The 16401-nt window shown below is 47.4% G+C and overlaps 1 protein-coding gene across 4 annotated transcripts in view; it reads left to right on the top strand.

Moving 5' to 3' along the window:
* Positions 1–16401, top strand: part of sema6e (sema domain, transmembrane domain (TM), and cytoplasmic domain, (semaphorin) 6E) — a 63792-nt gene that overhangs the window by 8887 nt on the left and 38504 nt on the right. For 2 of the 4 annotated variants that reach the window (XM_061289033.1, XM_061289032.1), the window contains exons 1-2: positions 7977–8240; positions 16297–16384. The gene's annotated coding sequence lies outside the window, so the exon portion shown is untranslated. Of the gene's footprint in view, positions 1–7976; positions 8241–16296; positions 16385–16401 lie in introns of those variants that run through there. The other 2 variants (XM_061289035.1, XM_061289034.1) reach the window with 2 other exon arrangements.

Genomic DNA, 16401 nt, shown 5'->3' with positions numbered 1-16401 from the left:
GATGCGGTCCGGGAACAAGCCAACCTTGTATCTCAAGGCAGCGCTGTTCAGACACTTGATTAGGTACACTGGCTCATGACATCAAAATTGAGCGAAGATTGAAACATGGGCCTATCCAAATATTAGCAGAGGCTTTTTTCTTATTGTGAAACGAATGAGCAGATATCTGAAATGTGTTTGGATCTTCATGATGAGGAATTTGGCCTGCAGGGAGAGCTTTTACGAATATGAAGACTCAGCAGCTAATTATTTGTTAGTGTTGACGATGAAGACGCTTCCTCGGGAGAGTCTTCCTCAGGCTGACGGCGTCTTACTCTCCGCCGCCGCCGCCGCCGGAATACGAAAGAGCCACCGCCGACGGAATAATCACATCACATCAGATCATAGCTCACTTTTTATTGCTGCAAATATTAACACCTGCAGGCGACCACATGGAATATTCAAGTACTTGGCTGCCGAGGAGAAGCGGGAGGGAAAAGAAAATTATAGCAGGGAGGGAGAAGAGAGAGGAATGGAAGAGGAATGAAAGGATGATGGATAGAAGGAGATGGAGGTAGAAGAAAAGGTGGACGACGATGGTTAGGAGGAGGGGGAATAGAGAGAGAAGGAGGAAGAGTAGTGCAGTGAGGAGGGATAGAAAAACCAGCAAGATGAAGTGAAAGAACGAGAGGAGGACTAAGATGATGAGCAATCGAAAGACGAAGCCCAACGGGAGGAGGAAGACGATTTATGCGAGGAGGAAGAAGAAGGTCAGAGTAGGATGAAGACGTTTGAAGTCTTAAATGTCATGTCGGCTGCGAACAAATCGTCCTTTGTCTCGGGGAATCTTCTTTGTCAAGTCAAACAAATATCGATCAATAACACTCGCGGAACGCTTTGCGAGGCACAATTAGCGTTTTGTACTCGATCCAAACACAAGCGAGAGGCTATAAAAAAAAAAAAGCAAATATAAGAATCAATTGCAGAGAAGGTTGAAAACTGACCGCTTTCCCAAGAGTGTATTTTGTTGTCGTCGTTGTCGTCTTTATTGTTTGCTGCTTCTTCGGCACATTGCGGGGAAAGTCGAACTGGTCATGCGAGTGGGATGTTTGTCCTCATGGCTCTCATGTCCATGCAGCACTTTTCCGAGATGGCATCATGTTGTGATGTGATAGCGCCCGCGAGGTTTCTCCCTTCCCTGCTCAATTAAAATTATGAAGGGGGGGGGTAGTGGGGGTCCGCGGCGGGGGGCTCGTTTAGTTTCGTGATGAGAACAACTTTGACTCCCACACTGCCTCCCGCCTTTCGACATTCGCACGCCCCGAAAGTATCCAGCGGAGGAACTTATACACACACACACACGCGCGCGCGCACACACACACACGCGCGCGCACGCAGAGTTCATTACACCGAGGCTCCCACTAGTGAGTTGGAGGGCGATCTTTTGCCTCCCCCTTCCCTCACTAATGGGAGTGTTTGGGGGAGCAGGGAGGGAGGGGGGGGGGGGGGCGCTGTGTGCGCGTTGGATAGTGATGGAGGATGTGTTGAAAAAAACCACTCCAACCTACAAAGAGAAGATGTTTGCACAAAAGACCCCTGAGCAAAAGCTGTGTGTGTGTGTGTGTGTGTGCTTGTGTGTGTCTTGTTGCAGCCAAGGTGACCTTCGCTTTCTCTCTACGAGCAACACGTTATGATTATAGTCTATTCTTATACATATTGGATATATATCTTTCATATTAATAGTGTATCATATGAAATGCTTTTGTGTGTCTACAAACACATTTTGCACAACTAGTAGTTGCGTCACCTTCTTTTGTGCATTGGAGTAATATTCGTGTCACTAAATTTTCATTTCTCGCGAGGATCACGAATTGGACACCTCTACCTCTGTCTTGAATTTGAAACCCTAAGCCTTGTTGTAAACCCAAATTCTAGTTTGAAATAAAATGCGGCTTGAACCGCTAGTTTGACCTCCATCTCCAGTTTTAAAGCCCAGCCTAGCTTGCAACCTAAGTTTGAAACACTAACACCAAAGTGGAAGCGCAAACGGCTTTTCTTAGGGCTCACTATTTGGCAAGCTACAGCTAATGCTTGCCTTTCACATATCCCGACGGCGGGCTCACTATTTCGCAAGCAGTAGGCAACTCTTGAATGACATGACGTCAGCCTGAAGGTCACGTGACATGTCGACATGTTTTTTTTTGGTTTGTTTGGTTGTCGTGAAGCAGACAGGCTAACGTTAGCGCCTGCAGACAAACTGCGAGCTGCTGTCCGTCACGTGCGTGCAACCCATGTCACTTCCCTGCAGGGGGGAGCATGAGGCTGAACCTCCCGCTCTTGTGTGGCACCTTAATTAGTCTTTTCGGTGCACGTGTGTGTGTGTGTGTGTGAGGTTTTGGGGGTGTCATAAAAGCGCACGTAGCATGAAGGGCGGCGTGTTACATTGGGCCACAAATGGGGCAGATTAAAATGCTCTGATGAGTTATGGGTCGTTAAAGGCTTCTCAGGCTGCTAATCAGAACCACATTTCCTCCTCCTCACATACACGTGTGCATGCACACACACAGAGGGGCACACACTCTCACCTCATGACAGCTTCCTTCCTTCCTTCCTTCCACCACCTGTGCTTCCAGTGTCACCTTGCGATTGACTGGCTCGAGTCTCTTTGGTGCAGAGATCTTGCTAAATTGCCACATTAGAGAAGTGTTGTTACGAACTGATTGCCATATAGTGAGATCACACTAAGCGACAGATGCTGTTTGCCAAATAGTAAGCCGACCCTCAGAATAAGATATAACATTCAAAAATAAAAATAGCTGTGTGCCAAATAGTGAGCCCATTGTCAACATGACGCGCAAACGTTATCTACTGCTTACCGAATAATGACATGACACTCAAAGATATGCCAAGCAAATAGAGCATGCATAAGTTGGGTACCGCTTGCCAAATAGTGGACAAACACTCAAGTAGAGGATATGTGAGCCTTACTTACCTCTTACCAGATAATGATCCTCAACTTAATAACAACACAAGCGAGTCTTATTCCCAGCTCGCCATATAGTGAGCCCGTACACGCAACATTATGACACGCAAGCCTTAACTCCCGCTTGCCGAATAGCGAGCTAACACAAAACGATGGGACAAGCAAGAGTAAGCCAATACTAAGAGGAGCTAATGCGCAAGTAGCGGTGGCGGCAGCTTGGAGTTACATCCGAGGAAATCCAAGGTCACCCCAACGGAAACTGGTGCTTAAAAAAAAAAAAAAAACACGCAGGCAAGGGGCTGAGGGACCGTTTAGTCAGGTTGCTTTGGCAAAAATAGACGAGCCGAAAATCTCGCGCCGTAGCTTTTGTTGTCAACGCGGCCCGTAGCGCCGGCGTGGGCGCAGCGCCGACGCTCAATTCACCTTCACCTCCACACACATACACAAACACACGCTACTCTAAACGCACACACACACACATGGCATCGACTACCTGCGAGCGTGCCAGACGCAAGGTGAGGACTCCTCGCTTTGACGTACAAGGCTGTCTTTGAATAGGGATTTGGCGAGAACTCTCGCTTTTCTTCGAATCTCTTAAAGACCTGGCAAGTGGCGGGTGGCTCTTATCTTTGTGCAGGTTCATTATTTACCAAGCAGGAGCTATTCACGTTTTTTTTTTTTCCTTTGAGGGTGAGCTTTTCCCTTCCTTCGTTGCTATACTCACTATCGTTCCGTGCGAGCTCACTTTTTTGATAAGTGTCAGCTAACTCTTGCTCGTCTTATCCTTTACGTGTCAATGTTTGCACGTGGGCTCACTTTTTGGCAAGCGGTGACTCCGTTCATAAAATTCGTTCACCTGCGAAGCGGACCGATTATTTCGGTACGAGTGTGAAAAGTCAGCAGATTTGCTCGCAGTGCTAAAAAGTCAAGCGAGCGCGACGCGAGCGGGCAGCCAGGCCAACGACGGCCGACGAGCACATGAGCAAACTGGCCGTGAAGGAGCGTCTTTGTCTTCGTTTTGCTTTCATCGTTGTCGTCATCATCAGATGATGTTTTTGTCGTTAAGCACAGGGATGGAGGGAGCGTCTCTCAGGACATTCAGAATGTTCTTCAACTCTTCCATCCCACCCACCATTTCACGGAAAAATATGTAAATGACGTCTTTTTTTTTTTTTATTTGATTACCGTAATTTTTCGGACTATAAGTCGCACCGGAGTATAAGTCGCACCAGCCATAAAATGCCCAAAAAGTGGAGAAAAAAACATATATATGTATATAGGTCGCTCCTGAGTATAAGTCGCCCCCCCCACCCAAACTATGAAAAATAACGCGACTTATAGTCCGAAAATTACGGTATAATTTCAAACTAATTAGCCACACTTTTTGAACCTCTATTTGTAAACGTATCACTCGGCTTGTGACTAAAAGAAAGACTTTCTTCTTTGGCCGTTTTGAAAGCTTTATTGGCGTCCGTCTATGCGGACCAAAGACCAAAACCACATAAAAATATGCGTGTTTGCGTAGCGTTGTTTCTCCCAGCTGAGCCGAACTTAAAATTCTACAGGCTTGGTCTGCTGAGCACAGACACTCACTAAGTTAAAGTGTGACTCACTGGAGCTTCTGGTCCCAGCTGAGCACTCCGCCGCTAGCTTATTAGCATACTCGCGTCTTTGTGTGTGTATTGTATGCGTATGCATGAGTGTATAATGTGGCGCTCTCGTGTCGCTTGTGCCGAGCCCCTCCAACAATCTGCTGCGGTAATCGCCTCACTTGTCATTTGGACGGCGGCCTTCTTTTCTCAGAGAGCTTTTGGAGAACACTCGGGATGCCGATTAGCGCACTTTAACATCTTGGTCCACGTTCACCTTCTTCTCCTCCACCTGGCCAGTCATGAGGTGCGGGAGACATGGTGACCAGAAAAAAGGAGACTCGGGTCACATGACTAAGTCAAAGTTTTCAAATTTCCGACTCGTGACTTGCTTGGCCTAAGATTAGGAAAGACGTGCCTACATTGGATTTCAAATCATCTTTGCTAATTGACATGAGTGCAAATGCCATTAATCCACTCCAGCCTTTCATAAAATAGCGACAAAAACATTCTTAATAAGAAAAGTCGCAATTTAAAGTACTATAAGAATGTATAGAAATAACCTAATTCCTTAAATTGTAAAATAAATAAATTAAAGCACTACTGCATTCACTGTGCTGCTCCTGATAGTGTGCACACTTTGGCCACCGGAGGGCAGTATTCTACATTCATACGTCGTTTATATACACAAAGAAGACGGTGACCACTGCTCAATAACCAACAGATAGTATATAAATGTATACATATCAATGTAAACTTGTGAGTATTGTTATTTATCTTTTCATCACAGTAACTCGGGTCATGTTTTTAACTTGACGGTTGAATCTTCAGACGACTCATGACTTGCACACATGACTTCCTCGCTCCTCCCTCCCTCCCGGCCCGGCTCTGCTAAAACCTCAACATGTGATGTTCCCAACACATCAGTAGTTGGTAGAAATGTCATTATAATGGATATGTGTGATGCCAGAAATTTAATTGGCATAAATCGTGGAACAAGCTTGGCGGCGGGAAAAAAAATTAAAGTCATAAGTCGAGGTACCAAATCGTTTCCTGTTTTCCAATACGCGTCCACGCCTTTCTCCCTCGATGTTTCATTCCGGAGCTTGGTTGGCGTCTCTGAAATGCATCTTATGAGTACACCGGTCTGACCTTTCACTTTGCGGCGTGACCCATCCGTCCTCCGACATCGATCTGTCCGACCGCCGTCCCGGAGTTGACCTTCGTTTTTAAGCGAGGAAGCCCGCCTTCCAATACTGAATCAGTTCCTCCTCTCCATTAACTTCCCGTCACCTCCTCCTTGTCAACGTCCATGTTCCATCACGGAGATTCCGTCAGGTCGGATTGTCGCGGGGCGGCCGTCTCGGTGATCATCTCCGCCGGCGAGGCTGACGTGTGTAGACGTCCATAACTCATGAAGGCCGACGGGCTGTGTGTGTGCTCTAATGGAGCCAAGACATTAGACTAATTGAATGTTTGTCATTTGTTGCAGATATTAGTCAGTGTCCAAACAAGGCCACAGACCGAATTTATCCAGCCTGTTTTTTTTTTTTTAAACCTCCACTCGAAGCTACATTAGCCGCCGCATCCGTTATCATCGTCATGGTGATCAATAGCCCACAAAAACACCAGATGTTAAAGCGTAACGGGAGATTTATTGAGTGGAAGGAGTAGTTTTGTCAACCTAAGTACACACCGAGGATGCATTCTCAACCTTGCCACCTTCCCCGGATAGGCAAAAACATTCAATTAAGAAAATTTGGAGTTTTTGTCATGATAGCTTGATAGGTCTAACACAATTATGAAAAGGCAGGAACTAGCAACATGTCATTTTGTAAGCGTATATACAAAAAAGATTTTTGTGAAGCCATGCTACAGAATTTTGGCTCATTTTCAGGTCCATTTTGCAAATGAGAACTGATCCATTTCTTTATTGATACCAAATTGAAACCATATGGACTTGACAGACGGAGAACATGAAGTTCGGAAAATCGGGATTGTGTTTGTTTTTCGTACACAGTGAATGCGCCGCACCTTTTTCGATGTGGAAAAAAAGCTGCAAGCACAAATGACTCCCGGCGTGGCAATATTTCTAAGTGCGCGCTCCTTCTCCTCTTGTAACACCAATATTGTTTGTAGCGGCATCCCGTAATAACATCCCCACGGTGCCCGCTGTTCTCCAGACAAGGCTGGCAAAGTGCCGCTATGAATACATTGAAGGAATAAAAGTGGTTTCATTCTAATGGGATGGAGCAGCTGCGATGGACTTTAATGAAGTGTTGATTAAATATGATCAGTAGAAAACCTTTTATCACGTTGTTTAGGATCAACTCGTGTTTTCTTCGAGGACTCCATTACTTTTCCTCCCCCCCTTGCTTTTGTGTCATCGGTGACGGACGGAGATAAGCTGCCGTCTCAGGCTCGCTCGTGATTGTGCCCACAGAAAGTAGCCGCGAGCGGAGCTTTTCCGCAGCTTCGTGCAGTCCTTACGTAACGGCAGACGCGCCTTGCCCGCCCGTTTATCCGCAACGTGCCACCCAATGGCGTGAACACAAAAGGCAAACTGCACCAAATCAGCACGCTTGAACCAACGCGGAAAATGGGATTTACATGCATGAATTACGGGCAAGTTGCGGGTTCTTCGAGCCGCGTGTCTCGCCACGACGAGCCCTTTTTATTTGACATCTTTGACGTCCAGTTAAAATTCACAAACGAGCCTTTCGATACAATTCGGCGCAAAACGCCGAGCCCAATTACCTTACCAAACGGGTTTTACACATGAAAATGATTTTGCCGAGTGCTGGGTCAGGGGGCCTCCGATCCGATTTGCCGCAAACCCAAAACATAACCGTGTGAATAAAAGATAAATGTTCGACATTGCACGTGGGATGTGTTTTGTAGCAACGGATGTGTCTGTTTGGCCTTGGTGGAGGTCTTTGCCGACCGCAATTGCGATTGTTTTAACAGCTTGCGTACGCAATGACGCTCACTGCAAATGCAATTCGGCGACAAAAATAATGGCTGGCTTTGTTTGTTGGGAACAGTGTTTTCATTGTGCAGCAGAGTAGGATAGACATCAAATAAGCACAAACAAATCTGATATACCTTTCATTTTTGGAACCAAAAAAATGGATGATTGCCGACAGAGAAATGATCTCTTAAAATCAACAAATTTAATCGCGTTAACCGAGCTCGGTAGGTGTTCTGTCCGAATTTAAATCGGTCTTTCTTTGCGCTCGGATTGGCTGGCGTCAGTCCAAACAGGCCGAGCGCGTCAGACAATTAACATCTGGACGAGAAGTGAGCGGCGCTAAGAAGAAGGGCGGGACCGAAACCGATTAGACCAATCAGAAAAGGAGACAAGTTCGCTCAACCTGCCTGTGATTGGATCGTATTATCCGTCACTCAATAAAAGGCGTGGTCTCAGCCGCTGCCACTGCTTCTGGTCTCGTCTCCGTCTAGTTGGCTCGGGTCTGTCAGAGCGCGAGGACGGACACTTTTTGGGGATACGCAAGTACGCGTGGAGCACTAACTCGCCGAAAGATTAATAACAAGCCTTTATCAGTTGAACGTCACGTCACGGCATGTAACAGCTACCAAGTGAGGAGCTAGCGAACAGTTGGCAAATTTGGTGCGCGTCTTCGTCGCGAGCCTACCGCGAGCTACGTACGCGACCGTCAAGAAAGAAGGTAAGACGAACCCCCCATTTTATGTTCGCTTCATTTTCCAGCTTTGCTTAAACTCTCTTTTTTTGGGGGGGGGGGGGGGGTGGCTCTGTTGTTGTGAGCCTGCCTGGTGGCGTCCACGTCCGCGCTCCGCAACTTTGCGCACCGACTGTGACGCTAATGAAAAGCATCTGACTACACAATGTGTCCACTCAGCACCGTCTAATGAGCAATCGCTTGTTTTTGCTCTCGGTTCTGAATGTTTTCGTGGCTCTCTCGCGCTCGCTCGCTCCCCTGGACCTGCCCGGTCCAAGCGGCTGGGTGAGCTCATTGTTTTCACAGCATTGTTCTGCTGCCGCACAAAAGAGCAAGCGAGCTTCCACTTGTGCGATGGAAGAAGATGCTGAGAACAGGTTAGCTTGTCATTGTGCACGAGCCGACTGTGCGCGTGCACGTCGAGTCACCGCTGCTGCATGCTGTGGCAGACGTTCAAGTTGTCACCTCATTCCACGGAGAATTCGCCCGACCTGGCTTCTCCGTCCGCTCCTGCTGCTGCAGCAGTGACATCACGGCGGCGGCGGCCAGCTCGGGTTCCGCTCCGAGCGAGCGTCCACTTTTGTTTTCTTCCATTTGGGTTTCATCCCATTTAGCGGTCCATCAAGTTGGTCTTTTCGGATCGTGCAGACACAGTGGCGAGACGTGAAGTTGCCACTTTGACCTCCAGTGGGCTTTGAGCTGATTTAATCCACCTTTTAAGAAGGCCACTATCATGTCGCAGTTACAGAAGCGATCGATACTCCATCGAAAGGCAATTTTGCGGGACGTAAATGTGCTGTTGTGGTTCATCTGGAGCACTTTGCAATGTTTATCTAATGTGGCAAAAACAGAGGACGGGCAAAGGTTGACATAATTGAGGGCCGGCACTCTGACCCCGTGAGGACAGATTTGAAAATGGTTTCGACCTGATGACGGTGACTTCAGGTTTTGTTTTTAGCATTAAGTCGTTCACTTGACCGTATGGTCGAATTTGCTCACATGGCTTGCAGTAACTCACAAAAGTGAGCACACCCCTCACGTATTTGTAAAAATGATCTTTTGGTTCATCTTGTTGCAAGAGTGTTAACATTTTGTGAGCTCTGATGTTGACGTCACGTGACTTCCTCTGGTTCTGATTGGTCGACGTCCCAGGCGGCACAGCTAATGGCGCGTTAATCCCTTTGTGTCATTTTAGTTCCCATCCCCGACGTTGGGTTTTTCGTTTCGGGCGTCCTCGGTTGCAGATGGCACCTCCTTAACGGCCCTCGGGGTAATGGCGGTTGAAATTAGGCTTCAAAGCAGGGAGGACGACCTGGGGAGGGGGGGCGGGCTCCGGGTAGGTCCTTGGGGAACATGGAGTCGTATGAAGTGCCTTCCAGGTGGGCCTCAAACATGGAAGCATTTCAAGCTCCGTAAAACGGGACGGCATTGAGGGGGCTTTTAAAGACGCGAGGAAACGGCCCCTCGTCGCCCCCAGCAACAAGGTGGCCAATCGGAGCGTGTGACTCTCTGAATATCGATAAATTGGGAGTGCCTAGGCCAGGGGTGTCCAACTCATTTTTGTCATTAAATATTTTAAAAAGATAAATGCTAATAAACATTCCTAGTGACGCCAATTTGTAATTTCAGTGTTGACACATGCACAACTTGTCTTTGCGGGCCGCATAAAATGATTTGGTGGGCCGTATCTGGGCCCCCGGGACTCGACTTTGACACCTATGGCCTAGGCCGATGTCACAAGAAGTTAGAACCCCCTGTTCCTATCCATTTTGGAATTTAACCCCCGCCCCGCTTTCCTCGCACGCCAGCGGTAGCGGCTTCCCCTCTTCCGACCGCTCGGTGGTTAGCGCCCGCTCGGGGTTCAGTCCGAGGCCGAGCGGGGAAAGAATGGCGGTCGGCTCTGGACCGCAAAAGCTGGCTGAGTGCCAGGTGTCGGCCAGTCCAATCCAGAGGGGCTCGCTTTCTGCGGCGGGGAAGCTTTAACCCCTCGTCGGCGTGATGGCCCGCCAATCGATTTTTTTAATTTTTTTTTTTTTTCGAGCCCTTGCGGTGGTGTGGCGGACCAACCGAGTGGTGCCGCTTGACGACTCGTTTTACAATCCGCATGGGATGAATCTGGACTCTTCTTGAAGATAGTCGAGTCTCCCTATTGTCCCATGGGGCTCGTCTCAATGGGGTTGCCAGGCGGGGCTGCCGGATGAGCGGTTTGCATAGCAACCACTTGCTCACCTGGCGAAACGGCTCATTAGTGGGCGCGCACATTTTTAAAAACAAATCTGTGTTTTGGGAAACTTAGTAAAAACAAATAAATAGGAGCCCAATGTCAATGAAACGTTCCCTCTTGTCCCAACTCTGACATCTTTGTCAGTGTGAGGACAAGTGAGGTGATGCGCCATGGTCGGGAACCACGGTATCCTCGCCAGGCCACCGCAGCCTCAACGCCATCTGTCAGAAGCGCCTTAAGCGCGTGAGATTGGACCGCCCGTATGTGGCGCCTTGTCGGCGTGATTACTTGCTAAGTGCTCTACCCACAATGCACCTCCTCCACGTTTATTTAAAACCCGGACAAGAATACGTCAACGCGCTCGCCCGCCTAACGGAGACGCGGCGTTGAAAAGTGAAAGCCAGCATGCGAGGAAATAGCTGGCGGCCATACACTCTCGCTTATTGATTTGCTTTGTTGCGCCGCGTCAACTTTTCCAGCTCCCGCTGCTTTGATCACATGCTAAATGCAAAAAGAAAAAAACAAAATGGACGTTTTGATGATTTGCTTTCTAATGGCGCGACTTAGCGTGAAGGCGGATCATCTTGAAAGCGCTGTTCAGCATTTTCAGGTTTTTAAAAAAAAAAAATTATAAGGAGATCATTTGATGCTTTAAACTGAGATGTCTTGTACGTAATTTTCCTTTCACTTGTTTCTTAAACACACAAATCGTTAGCCCGTTAGCGTAATGGCGCCGATGTTTAGTTTCCCAGATTAAATGACAACTCCTAGCAAGACGCGGTGTGATGTTATCTCATTAGTGCTTCGATGACATCAAATGTCAAAGTGGCGCTTTCAGGAAAATGACGGCCGCAAAGGTCAAAGACGACACAGGTCGTCTTTGGCTCGGATGGATTGACTCGCTCGATTGACTGACGGGTCGTGTCACGAGGGGTCGCGGATTTGTGTGGAAAAACCCGGTCGGAAAAGAAACTCTGAGGGTTTGATGAAGACGAAAGCGGTCGTCACGTCTCTGCGAAAGCAATTAGCATAACAGCGTGAAGGGGAGGAGTCACGGCGCCGTCTCACAAAATGAAGCTTTTTATGGCCCGCAGATGTGAAACCAAGCAAGAAATTAAAAGTCCAAAATGACTTTTCTCTTCTCCGCACACCCCCGCCAGCGCCCCGTTCGTCACGTATCTCGTGTCATTCGTCATCCAGAGGCGCCTTTGCGCGCTTTAACCTTTGACCTTGACCGCCATTCATCTTCTTATTGCGCCTTAACAAAGACATGAATCGTCACTCATTTAAAACCGTGCTGGAGAATGAGAAATTTCCATTTTGCCGAATCGTGACGTTGCGATCGGTCGAGGTCGAGAAGGCTCGCGCGCATTTTCCGATCTAATCAGATAAGCAAAGATTTACGTGGCGCTTTCGTTTCACAGGCACGGCTGTTCGTAGTAAAATCCATTTTATCGTCCGTCCTTCGAAGGCGAGCGTCCGCGATTAAGCGTGGAAGGTGTTGAGCGCGTGTGCGTGTTGTGTCATATTTCTTTTTATGGCCGTATTTCTTTAACGCCGGCCATATGTGCGCAATATTTGCCTTGGAAGCCAGCGCGCTCCTTCTCAGAACTCCGGGCTGCTTTCCATACGTCTTGGTCTATTTTTAAACGGATATTTCAAGGGGGGGGGGGGGGGGGGGGCTTCGCTCTCTGTGACATGAATTCCAGCAGGCAGACATCCAACAATGCAAAAACAACTCGGGCACTTCTGACTAACGTGTCAAATGAATACTTATAAGAATAACAGACTTTTGATTTCGCACCTTTTTTACTTTTGTCTTTCTTGTAATGACTCCATCGGGATCCAAATGTGTTTCGTTTTGGTCTCGGTCCATCTTGTATGATTTGTTTCTTTTGTGATCCCAAGTGAGGCCCCCCGAAAGTATTTTCCGCAAAAGATAGCAAATGACATTTTCCAGATTCGAATGTGGTTCTGCTTGTGTTTGTAGGAAAACTTCCATCGACTGAGTAGAGTTCACTTCGCTTTGGTACAGTTCACATTTTATTTTAAAGCGCTCCGCTAAAGCCGTCAACACTGATTGCTTGGTCGCTATGGGACACATGTCCAAACACAATTAACACGTCAGAGCTGGAAGAGAAGATCTATAATTTAACCATCTGAAAACTGTCAGGGTGACCTGACATTTCCCTAAATGGCGCCGACATGAAGGGTGGTTTAAAAGACTGGAACAAGTGTTTTGGTGAGCTTTTGGATCTTAGCAATTTGCTTTTTTTTTTTTTAAAGTTGAACAGATTCTGACAAAATCTTTATGAACGATGGGGTCGGTAACCAAGATTGAGTTCATCTATTTATTATTTCATGGCAATAATATATTAAATTCGAATTTGTATTCTCGTCGCTTCATTCACAGCGAGGCGTAGCTAATACAAGCTAATTAGCGCTAATGCTAGCTGTATTTATTTGCATGGATTTCATGTGCTCTCGCTGGTATACGACGTCCCGCCGTTCACATTGCAGGCTTGAACCCGATCGGAACCGAAGCGATCCGCTTCATGGAAACCCGACGTACCCTCGCGTTGTGTAAATGTCGTCGATCCCACTGCGGGAACGAGCTTTCGTTGTGTTGACGAGACAATCTGAGTTGTGTCATTGACACGCGGGACACGTTGCATGGGCGTCTTTTACTTTTAATTAAAGTCAATCTAATCTGCTCGACTCATCTGTGGCTCTTTTCCAATCACACGTTGGCACACATCAAATGTTTGCTGTCAACATTGGAATGGCGTCATCGTGCTGCCATTGATTGTCTATCAATTATGTGGGTGACCTGTGTGCCTCCCAATTTTTTTTCCCCCATAATGCCTTAAACGTTGTTGTTTGCCGGCGCCACGACTGACCGCAATCATAAAAATGATCATATCGCGGCTTTGTCCTGCTTCTTTGTCTAATCAGCGCTTGATTGCCTCCAATCTGATTTTAAAAGAGCGCTTGATTGTTTTTGCTAATCGTCTTTGCTTTGTTATTGCTCGATGAATTTGATGTCTAAACAGAATCTGCCAAGAACCTAATTCCTCCCTTCCATTGAAAGAAAGAAAGCCTCGGCCCAATTGTCGAATGTCTCGAATGATTAGAGCTGGACCATTTTGGAAAAATAATATTTTTTTTTCCTCCATCTTGAAAGAATATGAAATCATCAAGTCAAAGTCAAACCAGATGATGAGCGCCATGGTTATCAGCGACGATGTCATCAGAGACGTATCCCGACCGACTTGAACCGGCTCACCCCGATTGGATCGACTCATCTCGTATCGTTTCATAATAGACTTCCCTAATGTTTTTTCTCATTCAAACGGCAGGAACGATAGTCCGAGCTGCTCTTTTAATCAAATGACAAGAGCGAAGAGGCACAGGTCGCCCGTTCGCCGCCGAGCCCTTTTTAATTAGACCCTGTTTTCCTAATGAACCAAGTGTCCGAGTCCATTTGGCTCCCCGCCTGCGGGGGCAGCGGTGGACTAGCGATGGGGGGGATGTGCTAGCCTCTTTGTCTCCACTCCTTATTGAATGATCTAGTTTTTTTTTTTGTGCTATATCTGGTCCTCACTGACATTAGCATGATAATGCTCTCTGGAAAGAGCCGCTCGCGCTTATTACGTCCCCGAATGCACCATCAGTTAAACTAACAGCCTGAATTCCGACATTCATCTCGGCTATCATGGAGTGGCCTTCAACGGCACCGGGGAAGCCAGATGACGGGCCGCGTCTTGTAATTATGCTATGCTAATTCGCCCCCCAACTCCTCCTTTTACACTTTCCGAGGTGGGAACAAGGCTTCCCGACGCCTCTCGTGTCACGGCCGACTGAAGGGAAAATGAATAAATGGGTTAGCGGAGAGCTGCTGGAAGGAAGGAAGGAAGGAAGGAAGGGGAGGGGGTGAGGAAGGAAGGAGGGAGGGAGACTGCTGTCGGGAGGGCGAGGTACAGCTGGAGAGACTTCCCGCGAGGTGGCAAAAGATGGGGCCACCTGGAAACCCTCAAAATGGAAACTTTGTTATTGTGAGCGACACAAAGAGGATGGCTGCTAGCCTCGGTAGAATCCGAGGAATTTGTTTGGACCTTTCCCGGACATTGCCAGGCGATCACATGGTCGCTTGGCTTCTCGCCACTCATGCTTTTCTGCCATGTTCTTTTTTTAAAGCCAACGGTTCCGCAAATTCCACCGACTGACGTTTTTGCTAAGTGGAAGGAACATGCGCGATAAGTAAGGATTGCGCAACACTTTGCTCTCGGTTTGGACTGGAAACATCGACTGAAGATTCAGGGAAATTGATGTTTTATAGGGTTACAACAACGGGAGTCAACCGACAGCAAATTACAAAATGGCCGCCCTTTGTGTATTTTCGCTGCTCAGCTCATTTTCTACAAACGGAATATTCAGAATACAATATGGGGATGCTTGGATCAAAGTGCTGTAAAAAAAAAAAAAAAAAGGCACGTAGGAGGAGTCAAACTGTATAAATTAATCCGTATGTATAATCCTTTTATACATATATTTTAAAGCTATGTATTGCAATTAATAGGATTCACACTATTCCGCTGACACGAGCAAAAAGCAACGGAGTGGAATAATAGAATTGTCTTAAGCTTCACCATCACACCGCCCGCAGGCTTGATCTCACGTGATTGTCTAAATCTCCCTGCAAGGGATCGCCACGTCGTCCAAGCGGCTTGCTAAGCTTCCGCTAATAGCGTCTAAGAGGATGTCATGGAAAAGGCACTTTTTTTAAGGACACTAGCGAGTCCATCACAAGCGAGCAATGGCAAAAGTCAGCTGGCGAGGGGAGGCCAGGTCATGTGACCACGCGCCCCACAAGTAAAACATCCGGATCCAATCGAGCACATCCCCGCTCCAATTCCAACTTGCGGTTTGGAAGCTTTTTGGCAGGGATGTCGAGATGACACAGAGCGGGCCGTGATGGATGACGAGCGAGAGCGAATCCCGGCGGGTCCGAGTCGGCGAAGCGCTTCTTGGTTCCGCTACAAAGCTCTGTTGTACAAAATCGCCTCCGTGTGTGTGGAAAGTCAAGTCGCCACGTCCAGAAGCTTCTTGTCATTTGAAAGTCAAGCCGATCCTGTCCCGTCCCGTTCTCGCCTTGTCGTTCTATTTTACACCAGTGACTGTCAACCGCTGGTCCGCGGACCTTTAGTGGTCTGTGGCGGTATTGCAGATGGTCAGCCAAATTGAAAATGGAAAACAATTTATAATAATAATATAATTAATATATAATATAATATAATTGAATAATTTTTGAAAATAAAATTGATTTATTTTTTAGACTTGATCTATTTTCCGGCTAATTATGTGAATTATTTACCCATCCAAATGTAGCTGAGATTCCCAGATTATTCTTTTTTAATAACCTGAAACGCTGCACCGCGGGTCGTCTAATCGGGACAATGGCGTTGTTCCGGCCGGCCGGCGCTGCTTGAAATTGCCTCCCGCCGGGGTCAGAACCTCCATCATCAGCGCGTTGAGCTGGCGATCCAAGTGACTCCATGCTCCCGACGGCGTCTCCCCGCAAATGGAAAATGGTTAACGGAAGTTTGTCGCACGGATTTGGCTACGCTACGGCCGCTGCACGGAATTTGTCAAATTTAACCCCATCCCACCTCCCTATGTCTTTGGTTCATGAACTTTGAAGATTATTTTACTGGTTCTTTTATCACAGACACGTTATTTAGGTTGAATTACCTGACATGTTTCGGCGTGACACATTCTGCGTTGAAAACTGGCTAACCTAAAACTTTTGTTTCTCCGCAGGACCTCTTTGTGGTGGACCCCTACCGTGTTGCGACCCGCTCAGGGCATGTTTGCACATGGATGGATTCAGATGCTGAGCTGAGCTAAGGTAGGCATTTGAAAAGC

The sequence above is a fragment of the Syngnathus typhle genome, linkage group LG10 (genome assembly GCF_033458585.1).
Source record: "Syngnathus typhle isolate RoL2023-S1 ecotype Sweden linkage group LG10, RoL_Styp_1.0, whole genome shotgun sequence".
NCBI classification, from domain to species: Eukaryota; Metazoa; Chordata; class Actinopteri; order Syngnathiformes; family Syngnathidae; genus Syngnathus; species Syngnathus typhle.
Note: the sequence above shows the minus strand (reverse complement) of the source record. Positions and strands in the feature narration are given on the sequence as shown.